Raw genomic sequence first — 11,654 nt, 5'->3', positions numbered from 1 at the left:
TGACTTTTTGGCGAGAACCGCAAAGACGAGCGGGTTCCAATTCTGAAATAAACGGATCAGACTGTAAGCACATTCAATTCCAAAGCTTCAAACATCAACCCTTTTGAAAAATCTCCAAATGCTCACTCGTAAATGAAAACAGAACAGAATAGCCCCAAAATGATACGAGGGGATATTCCTAATTGTGTTTGTTACAAGTTGTAAAAAACAAAGCAAAACTTAAGCCACATCTTTGGGATCTGATGGACATTCAAAAAAATATGAAACTAGTGTTGACAGTAAAGGATTCAAAAGATCGCTGTACAAATGGGGAAATGAAACAGTGCCCTCGACCTGGGGTCATTTATAAAAATGAACCATTCTATGCACTACAACTGCCCGCTCGTCTGCCCCACTGTTACAGATTTCTGATCTCACATCCCTAATTTTTTTTACGCAAGGCAAGGTTACAGAGCAGTGGTGATTGTGTGTGCGGGACAAAAGGTTACAACAGCCCCCGGTAGCAGTCCCTCAGTCTCCAGCCAGTCGTACTCTCCGAATCCGCTGACAGACGGGACTCTCCTGGCTCCAAATACACACGCGCGTACTCACTCAGTAGTGTGTTACCCTCATCCCTCCAGAGGAGCGCAGCACACTTTAGAGTCAAGCGTGTGTGCCAGTGGAGGGGTATCTCTCTCTCTCTCTCCCTGTCTTCATCGTTCGCTACGGACATCGCACGGAGAAAGGAGAGGGGACAAAAGCGCCGGTGGTCGGTCCAGCAGCACCCCGCCCAAGCAGTGCGCCGACAGACAGCGTCTCCTCGGGGCAGTGGGGCCCGGGAGTGAGCCGAGCCGCACAGAGTCGGGCCGCCGCCGCCGCCTGCCAGGTGAGGGCTCAGCGAAAGCTGGGCTGCGGGGGCCGGAGGGGGCTCTTTCTCGTTTGCGCGCCGCGAATCGCTTGAAGTTGTTGGAGCTGTGCATTTCCGTGCTGGCAGAAAATGGCGCCCCCCGGGCTGGTCTCCTGCCCAGGGCAGTGGGGCAGGGGCAATGGGAAGAAGGAGGCGAGCCCGGCACCCGCTATCCCGGTGCGCGGCCGCCGGGCTGCTTTACGAATTAAAATCTAAAGGCATCTACGCGAGACCGTGTTTGCAATGTATATTTACGCGTTGCTGAAAAAAGTGGATTTGCTTCGGAGAGGCGAGCAGGAAAGCTCACTGTTTATAGAAAGGAAGAAAAAACATTCTGGCCTTTTTGTGCAGTATTGAAAAAAAATGGAAAATAATGCCGGGCTTGAATTTATATTTAAACACAAAGAGCACGGCGCACGCAATCTTGTCTCCGCGTTAGCTTCCCAAGCCCCGGGGCTTTGATAGGCGCGTAAAGGCGGAAGGGGTGACCCCGGTTCTGTGCGCCAGGCTGCTGCTTTTGGAGCCGCTCTGAGGGCTCTGGACAGCGCTTTGGCACGGGCAATCAGCCCAGCATCGGCAGCCTGGCGACCGTGGTAGCAAACGTCTTTCTTTTAAGGGGGAAAAGGTAAAAAAAAATTAAACGTTGTGACAAATGTAAAAAAATACAAGAAAGCCGGTTGGATTTCCCCTGGCCCTCTTTGGATGTCGGGCTGTTTATTTTTCCCTGCATCAGTTTTTTTTCTGCCTGCTGTGTGCATCGTGTCTTGTGTCCCCATCTTACTGTCTTTGCGCCACAGACACACTGGCGAAGGGGCTACAGGCGGAGAGCACCATTAGGCGCACACTCAACACCTTTACGTTTTTGTCGCCTTCAATTGTGCCTTTGATCAAGTTAATCTGCTCTTTTTAATGGTCCAAATTCAAGTCCTACCCTCTCTTTTTTGGTTGCCAAAGTAGCTCTTAAAGACCGTTTCTCCCCCCTTCTCCTCCTCCTGCCTCTGTGTCCCTTTGGATAATAGGGCGATGCAAATCGTGCCATAGGCAAGAAAAAAGAGAGAAGGGAGGCTGTTGTACGCGTCCGGGCGGTGGCGAAGAGACGGAGCTTCGGATAAGGCACGGAAATGTTTGCGTGTCGAAGCTGCGCACCCGGGCCGTGGCCTTGCGCACCCTCGGAGCTGTCCTGCACGGCGGCTGGCGAAGAGAAGCCGTGGCCGGCTGGAGACTGACGGCACGGCCGCTGTTTGCCCTGCACCCTGGCGGCGCCCTACTCGCCCGCAGACACCTGGTCCTCCGTCCCATCTCCGGTCGGCTGCTGTAGGGCTTGGGATCCCACGACCGGCTCCCTGCGCTCCCGGAGCCGACCAGGAAAAGGGGGTGGCCGCACGGGCGGCCTTTTCCAAACTTTAGCCGGCCGCGATAGCACCGGCATCGGCGAGGACGCGCACCGAGGGCCGGGGACAGTGCTGATAAAGTTTCCGGTGGGGTGGCGCTGGGTTTTCTCTTTTAAGAAAGCGAAATGCTCCCGTAGCGGCGGAGAGGAGCGCCCGGACCCGTGCTCTCTTCTCACGACCCGCCGGTTTACCGTTGCGCCACACGGCCCGGCCCGTCTGTGTGGAGCACGGGCAACAGCCGACTTTCGCCTGTTGTTCCCCACCCCCCCAGCAAGAGCACCCCCCCCGTCCAAAACGACCCCACACCCCGCCTCCCTTGTCAACACTACCCCAAATCCCGCTTCCCTCCCCGACACAATCTGACACCTCTCCTCCCTGCCCAACGCGATTGACGCCACCTCTCTCCCCAAGACGACCCCATCCCGCGCCTCTCTCCCCTTTCCCCAGGCATCTCCAACACAGTCCATCTCTCCAATCCTCTTCGACATCTCTCCGTTTTCCATTCCCTCCACTTCAACCCTCACCTTTCACCCCTTCTCGTGCTCCCCGCCCAATACGTCACCCCTGGGACCCTTTCATTCTCTCACAAACACTCCTAACCCCACCCTTTCTCTCGGTATCTCTTGATATAGCATGAAAACGTGCCTATGGCTCAAAGGCAAAGTCCACTAAGATGCCCACCTAAGAGAATCCCATCTCTCCTTCCCCTGAAACCTTTCCCATACAAAACAATCACCACTTACACCCAATTCTACATACTTACACCCCATTTCTCCTTCACCCTTTGCTATCCGACTCTACCTTTCTGTTTACCCCAATGCTTTACCCCTGACCTTGTCCAAACACTACCCGATGCTTTCTTCATCAACTTTGTCTCCCCACACCCAATGTTGAACACTCTGCTGTTTCACTGTTGAACTACCTTAACTGTCATAGTTTTTAGCACTCCAGGTCTTGTCCCTATGTTCTCATCTGCCCCCCCCCCATCCTTGAATCCTTATCTTCTGCCACAACTGTGTCCAACTCTGTCTCCACCTCACGTCCCCCCACATTTCCTCCTTTCCTCCTGGCCTTGACACCTCTGGGTTTGAATCACTCTGCCTTTGACCTGCACCATCCTTGGCCGTGACCCATCCCTCCCGCCCCTCTCCAATCCTTGGCACCCTCTTCGATCTCCGGTGTCCTCAAAACTCTTCTGACTCTGCTTTCTACCTCCTCTTGCCCCCACTCTTGCCCTTTCACAACCCCTTCCACTGCTCCTTCTTCCAATCTGACTGTCCAGTCTCATACCCAAGACCTTGGCAGGCCACTGTCCTCCCCCAAACCCACATTTGTAGCACTTACTCCCCCTCTCTTCAGTTTCCACCTTCCCTATCTGTGCCTTTCCTCCAGCCCGCAATCAGTGACCCTCTCTCCCCAATGCCTCTTTCCAAAACCCTTCTATAAAATGTCCACACCTTTCCTGTCTCCCCAACCTGCATCCGTAATTAGCTGGTTCTGTGCACAATTTCTCCGTTTCTGCGTCACCCAACTACCTTCATCTCCTATTTTCCCTCACCATTCCCTTCAATTCATAAAACTCAATTCAATGCCGATTCTCGTCATTCCAACATCACCCAGTTCCTGTACTCCATGAACCACGCTTGCCCTCCCCTTTCACAGTGAGTTTCTTTCATGCCGCCGTTGCTCCAAAACTGATCTGATGCCTGCTGCTCTGCCTCATCATCATCTCTAAAGAACAGCACCTTCCTGTCACGACAGTAGAGTTCCCCCCGCCGTGGAGAGTGTCCCCCCCCCGTGTCGAGACCCCCCCTGTAGAGACCCCCCCGTGTCGAGTCTTCCTCCCCCACCGTGTTGAGACCACCCCGTGGAGACCCCCCGTGTCGAGTCTCCCTCCCCCCTGTGTCGAGTCTCCCTCCTCCCCCGTGTTGAGACCACCCCGTCGAGATTCCCCCCCCTGTGTCGAGATTCCCCCCCCTGTGTCGAGATTCCCCCCCCTGTGTCGAGACCCCCCCGTGTCGAGACCCCCCATGTAGAGACCCCCCCGTGTCGAGTCTTCCTCCCCCCCCGCGTTGAGACCACCCCGTGGAGACCCCCCGTGTCGAGTCTCCCTCCCCCCCCGTGTCGAGTCTCCCTCCTCCCCCGTGTTGAGACCACTCCGTTGAGATTCCCCCCCCCGTGTCAAGACCCCCCCCGTGTCGAGGCCCCCCCATGTAGACCCCCCCAGTGTCGAGGCCCCCCTTCCATTTCCTTCAGTTGCTTCCTACCTACACTCCCGCCCTCCCATTCACGTCACCTCCAGTCCCAATGTAAACTGTGTTGCATCCAAATGTTGTGGTGCCTATGTAAATGGGCGAGGTAAAGCGGATATGCTGAACTTATTTGGCTTCTGGAAGAAATGTAGGTGCTGTTGTACAGCGTTGGCCGTGGCATCAAGGTTGTTGGACCAGGGCAGGTCCTTAGTGATGCTCACTCTTGGGTGCTTGCTTTCTGATAACCTAATTTTAATTGGCTTCTGTCATATGATAGGTGTAGATACTGAATTCCTGAATTGCACTCTGGAATAGTTTAATAAGCAATGGATGATAACCCGTTTTATTGGGGAAGCCGTGTGTGTAGTTCTCAGGAATGAAACTGGGTGTTGGAAGAACATTCTTGCGGTCGTCGTCATAATTTATTGAGTTTCAGCAAGTTGTGGGCAAAGAACAATATAAGATAAAGGTAAAGATTCAATATTAGGATAAGGTCAAGTTTTTCTTAATGTTTTTAGTAATTTTAACAAGAGTGTATTGGGAACAGCGACCTGAAGGTAAATCATTCTTGAAGCAATGGTGTGTGTGTGAGGGCTCAGGGTGTACATATTGCCACAGAGAACGGGTAGGACTTATTATCTGGAGGGAAGTTTGTGTCAGATACTGTCCAAATACACCAGAAAGACTGAAAGGCAATTGTAGGAGAATGAAGGAGGGTATGGAATGTGTTGGCATGTAATATTAAAGAAAGTTCAAACCTTACAAGCATAGAAGTGGAGAATAGCGAAGGAAAGAATGAAAGGAAATGAAACCTGTCAGGAACTACTACGGTAACCAGTGTGGACGGACAGATCGTGGTTGTAGTTCTTAATGCAGAAGAAGTGGGTAATACTGATGTCATAACCAAGCAAACAGTGGGAAGTATTAGTACAGATAACCATAGTCAGAGTATGGGTTTGCCATCTTTGAAGATGGATAAATCACTGAGCTAGAAGAAATATATTTTGGCCTCTTGTCAGAATCAGAGGAAATTATGGAGGTTCTCACAGTAGCATTTCATTCTTTTCTGGCCACAGGAGCAGTGCCAGTGGGTTAGAGGATCGCAAATGTTACACCACTGTTTAAACAGGGAGGAGCAAGATAAATCAAGTGATGGCAAGCTATTTAGTTTACCTCTGGTAGTGGGAAAATTATTGAAACCTTCAGTTAGAAAGGCCCAGATTAATCAGGGAGAAACAACGTGGCTGTTCCTTTGTCAAGGAAAGTTTCTGTGTCTGACTAACCTAGTTACAGAGTTGTACAACAGGGAAACGGGCCATTTGGTCCTCCACGGGCCAGTCTGTAATTAATCTCATCTTCCAGCACTTGCTATATTGCCTTTTTCACCTCAGTAGCTCAAGAGTTCACCTAGCCATTTCTTAGATGCAGTCAGTGACTCTGCTTCCCCTCCTTCTCAGGCAGCGTGTTCCAAGGAGTTACCCCTCTCTAGATGAAAAAAGGCTCTCCTCAGATCCCCTCGAAATCTCTTACCCCATTCCCTAAATCCAAGTCTCCTAGTTTTATCTGCCTCTCTTGTGGGGAATAGTTTCCTGCAATCTCTGCTACCTATATTCATCTATACCTCAATCATGTTCTTTCTTAACCTCCTCTGCTGCAGGAAAACAGAGCAATCTCTCCAGTCTCTCCTCCTGACTAAAACACTCCATCCCAGGTGAATCTCCTCTGCACCCTCTCCAGGACTATCACGGTTTTCCTGTGGTGAGTGACTTACCTTTTCTTTGAGGGGGTTAAAAAGTGGATTAATAAGGGCGATATATTTGACGTAATCCTCGTGGATTTTAGCAAGGCTTTTGAAAAGGTTCCATGTGACAACCTGGTCAAACAGACCAAGGGACAGCTGTAGATTTTTATCCCAAAGTGGCCTAAACCAGGAAAGCAGGGTTATGGTTGATGGGTGTTTTACTGACAAAGACTGTTACCAATGTGGTACCACGGGGTTCATACAAGCCCGTTGCTCTTAATGATGTAGGTTTCAGATTTGGACTTAAATGCAGTGGAAGTTTGCAGACAGTAGAAATACTTGATGTGATTGTTAGTGCAGAGCAGGTGTTCATACCGCAGTACAGTACAATGTTTGCGTCGGATGGGCAGAAAAGTGTTAAGGAGAATTTAATCCAGAGAAGTGAAGTCGTACTTTTGGATGGTGCAACAAGGAAGGGACTATGCAAACTGAAACCAAGCTGTTACAGACTGGCATAACATGTCATTAAAGGGTGGCAGGTGCTGTAGTAGTTGGAAAATAACTGGAAGAGTACAGCTCAGGAACAGGCCACTTGGCCCACAGTGTTGTGACGGAGCAGCTAAAAAGCAAATCAAAAGCACCCAAACACTAATCCCTCCCACCTACATTAGAACACAAAGTGGTAAGAGATGTTGGTACCTTGCACCCCTGAGTGAACAGCACGGTACTGGGTGGTGCAACGAAGCAGGATGGCCCTGGAGCTTTATCTTTAGATTGCTGATTAGCAATTAAGTTAAGAAGTGGTTAAAATGATGTGTAATGTTTTCCTTTAATGAAGGTTAGAGCAGTGAGGCCATGCTGGAGCTTCATATAGCACCTGTTAGGCCACAGCTTAAATATATGGACAGTTCTGATCCTGATATTACAAAAAATACAGTTGTGCTAGAAGGGACATTTACAAATATGTTGCCAAGACTGGTTTGTGCTGGACAAGTGGAAAAATCTGTTAAGATTGGCTTGTTTTCTGTGGAATATAGGAAGCTGGTGGAAGACTTAACAAGGTGCTTTAAAATTAAGAAGCCTACATAGAATAAGTTGAAGGATTGTACTTTCTTTAGCTGGGGGGCTGAGGGAAGGCAGATAGGGAAATGTTAGAGAACTCTGAAGATCTAGGACTCAGTGCCTGAGAAGGTGAAGGAAGGACACCTCATTGCTTGAGTGTTGGATGTGACCTGTTGGGTAACATACAGGTAGGCTAAAAGGTGTGACCTGGCTGGCTAGCTTTCTTGACTGTGGAAATTTCTCCCTTCTACGGTCTGTGTGAGATGATGAGGCTATCGGGACTTTGAGACTTTTTTTTAACCGTGCCCATGGTCTGCTGTTTATCAAATTACAGTATTGCTTTGCACTTTTGTAACTATATGTGGTTTTGACAGTTTTAGTCTTGGTTTGTCCTGTGTTTCTTGTGCTATCATTCTGGAAGAACATTGTATCATTTTTTAATGCATGCATTTCTAAATGACAATAAACGAGGACTGAGTGTTCTCATAATCTAATCTAATAATGGGTTGAACGACAAGCTTTGCCTCATAAACCAGCGGTCCCCAACCACTGGGCCGCGGACCGGTACCGGGCTGCAAAGCATGTGCTACCGGGCCGCGAGGAAACGATATGAGTCAGCTGCACCTTTCCTCATTCCCTGTCACTCACTGTTGAACTTGAACATAGGTCCAACTGTCCTGTATTTGCTGGGGCATCCTGTATACTGGGCTAAATTGGTTTGTCCCATACGGGACCACCCTTGACCCGTATTTCCCCCACTGAGATAGAGCGTTCCTATGAAACCTTTCGTGCCAAAATGGTGTAAAGTGAAGAAGCAATTACCATCAATTTATATGGGAAAAATTTTTGAGCGTTCCCAGACCCAAAACATAACCTACCAAATCATACCAAATAACACATCAAACCTAAAATAACACTAACATATAGTAAAAGCAGGAATGATATGATAAATACACAGCATACATAAAGTAGAAATAATGTATGTACAGTGTAGTTGGGAAGATTAAGCCAAAACCGATTTGTGGGAAAAAAAATTGTCACGCATGCGCACACAGGCAGCACAAGGCTTCATGGTCATGGTAGTCTTTCTCGGGGTAAACAGAAGTGTCCCATATTTGACTGCTACTTTTGTCCCTTATTTGGGAGTGAGAAAGTTGGCAACCCTAACTGTAAAAGACATGTTGAGGTGAATTTAACCCTACTTGAAACCCCCCCCCCCGGTCCGCAAGAATATTGTCAATATTAAACCGGTCTATGGTGCAATAATGGTTGGGGGCCCCTGTCATAAATTATACCTAGTTCTTGCTCCTTGCACAGTCTTCCGTTGGCTGTGTACCATCTTCTTGCCTCCTGTTCCCTGAGCCACTTCTTCCCTGTACACCCCTCCCAGCTATTCCCTCCTTTCTTCCTTCTTGGATCCACTCTGTTCTCTGCCCTGTCCAATTAGCTCCCATCCTGACCTAATCTGATTGTTTATTCCTCTTTTCAAGCCCTTGCATGTCTGTTAATCTTTCTCTCATTGCATTTTCCCAGCCATCGCACCGTCCCAACTGCTCCATTCCCTTGACTTCTCCCTCTCTCCTTTCTCTCTTCCCCTTTCCTCACAACCTTCCCTCAGCACTTTTCTTACTTTTCAGTCCTCTTGTGCCTCCATCCCAATCCTTTCATTCCGCCCTGTCCTGACCATAATTTAGCACATGCCTCCCAACTCTTTCTTCCCCTCCTAATCCTCTGCTACCCTCCCAACCCAGTCACTCCTTCTCTCCCTCCAAAACATTTATTCTCCGTATTTTTTTTCTGACCCTTCACCCTTTCAATCTGGTATTCCATCCATTCCCTCCATCCCTTCATTCTTCCCATCCTTCTGCAAAAATAGCTCAATCTCTCCCGATACCCTCAATCCTTCTGTCCCTCATTCCACTCATTCTTTTGACAACTCACTTCCCTTCACTCTCTATCCACTACTTCAATCCTCTTTCCCAACATTTTCTTCACTCCTTCGCCATCTCCATCCACTTTGTTACCTTCTTTGCTTCTTACCCCTAGTCCTTTCCTGTGCTCCCCCCACCTGCGCATCCTCCTCATGTCACCCTCCCATGCTCCAAGCCACTCCCAGATCCCCAGTTCTTCTCACTCTTTTCCTCCTTCCTTTTCTACCCCTTAATCCCCCTGAACCACACTTTCTTACTGTGCCCTTTCCTTCCTCACCTTCCCCGCTCCCATCCCATTCTTCTGTTCTTCTTTCCCCTCCATCACCCTCCCCCCTCCCCCCCCCCGATCTCTGCCTCCTAACCACACCCACCCTCTTCTGGCTCTGTCCACTTGGTTCCTGCCTTGTTTGCAGGAATAAACACCTGTATTTAACTTTGGCCTCCAAAGGGAGTGTCCATAAATTGGACAAATAGAACCTGGGGCAGCCTGGAATATGATGGCTGATCACATGGCTGCCAGGAGGAGGCGCTGTAGGAAAATGGCAAACCTCAATGACAAAGTGTCCTGGCAGATGACTGCCATGAAAAGAAGGAAACATTGGTGACAACTTCAACCATAAATTCAGTGGTTAATACCATCTTGGCTGTTTCCCAAGGCTTGACAGAAACCACCTGCTGTGAATGAATTTGATTTGCCTTTTGTGATCTCAATGTTACTGGCTACACAACTGGGCCACCCAGGTATACAGTGTCCTTTTTGTAGCCCACAACTGTCTGCATCGAGCTGAGCTGTTTTCTTATAGTGGCAATCATGGCATCAGCCCAGCGATCTTCATAATTGCCTGGTTGTGCCCTAACCATACAAAGAAAAAACCAGGACTGCTGCAAGAAGCCTGAAGTGAAAGGCAGGGAATATTCAGCAGATTAAGCAGTTTCTGTGGCGGTAGGAACATTTAAGCTTTTGAGCTGATGATCTGAAACTTGAACCTTGTTTCTCTTATCAAAGATGTTGCCTGAACGGAATGTTTTCAGTATCTTCAATATTTTATTACAAATCCAATCTACAAATTGCTCCTCAATCTTTCTGTTCTCTTTTGTAGAGTGTAGAAAGACATCATTGACACTTCTCTCAGTTCGTATCTAAATGCTTTTAGTGGGCTTTACCAGGTCCACTTGGATACAGATTTGGCCCAAATATAGACTAGTAAAATGGATTCAATGAACACTGTAACCTTTGACGTTAAAGTTGCATTAAAAAGCTCTGGCATATCGTCTGGCCAAAAAATGATGGATTCTGGTCATTTGAGGTCTGTCATGACATCCTCTCCCTACCCCGCACATTCATGACTTGGCTGCAGTAGTCTCGCAAGACAAAATCTTTAGCACCCGTCATTGATTCATCAGCTACCTTCCCTCTTAAGATGAGATGAATGCACCCTGTTCGTTTCCAGTTGCAACCGCTCAGGAAAAGGATGAACCTTTAGAAAAGTAGAAAAGACTTTTGGGAGTCGAGATGCAAGCCAGTTTGCATGCTACCTGCTCTTTGGACTATTCTTGTGTCACAGTATTTAAGAAGGAGATCCAACTAAACCCTAGTTGGTGATGCCTCCTGAAACTTTCTATGTTTCATTGCTCACACTTGCCAGCATTCAGACCTGGACTGCTAAGTATCAGGAGTCACGTGCACCACTCTTGTGGCAGACAGTGATGGATCTCCAGCAAGAGTCCCAACCCACTCTCATTGGCTTTGTGTTACGTCATCACAAATGGGCGGAGTTCATCGTTCACTGGAGGCTGATTGGATCACTTGACTAAATAATACAGTTAATGGTCGCTTCAAAGGCTGGTACTGTAAATGTGTCATGTGTTGGCTGTCCAGAATCTCACACAGACCCACAGGATCCGGATTACATGGTTTGACCTGATTGAATATAGTTTTTTTTTTAAGAGAGGAGCCAAGGTTATAGGCTTGTATATTAAAGGCAATAAAAATCTATCTTGAAAGTCAAGAGACGAAGAATTTTTACTGAGATATGTCAAGCCGAGTGGAAAAAAAGATGAACCTGAAAAAAAATTTATTGAAGAATAAATTGCTGGTGTGTAAAGAGGAAGACCCAGTTAAAACTTGTAAAATATGAAGAGATATCAGAGGATGTATTTTGCACATCAGATGCAGGGTAAAGTGCTCTGAATTATTGAAAATGCATTTTGGATTCCCCACTCAATGGAGGAAGCAAATTGCCAAATGGCATTTCACTGCTTTACTATTCCTCCAAAACGGTTCCAGAAACATTTCAACCTTTATCCTCATAACTTTGTTGGTGGAGGGCAAGAAATTTACCTTAAAAATAGAAGGTGCTATTGTATTGTTTCTTGAGGAGAATGACTGTC

At 48.1% G+C, this 11,654-nt stretch overlaps 1 protein-coding gene across 4 annotated transcripts in view; it reads left to right on the top strand.

Moving 5' to 3' along the window:
* Positions 1-623: 623 nt before the first annotated feature.
* Positions 624-11,654, top strand: part of znf800a (zinc finger protein 800a) — a 136,737-nt gene continuing 125,706 nt past the window's right edge. The window contains exons 1-2 of one of the 4 annotated variants that reach the window (XM_063058171.1): positions 624-865; positions 6,187-6,287. The gene's annotated coding sequence lies outside the window, so the exon portion shown is untranslated. Of the gene's footprint in view, positions 866-2,268; positions 2,365-6,186; positions 6,288-11,654 lie in introns of those variants that run through there. The other 3 variants (XM_063058173.1, XM_063058172.1, XM_063058174.1) reach the window with 3 other exon arrangements.

This window comes from Mobula hypostoma, chromosome 9, assembly GCF_963921235.1.
Source record: "Mobula hypostoma chromosome 9, sMobHyp1.1, whole genome shotgun sequence".
In the NCBI taxonomy this organism is placed as follows: domain Eukaryota; kingdom Metazoa; phylum Chordata; class Chondrichthyes; order Myliobatiformes; family Myliobatidae; genus Mobula; species Mobula hypostoma.
Note: the sequence above shows the minus strand (reverse complement) of the source record. Positions and strands in the feature narration are given on the sequence as shown.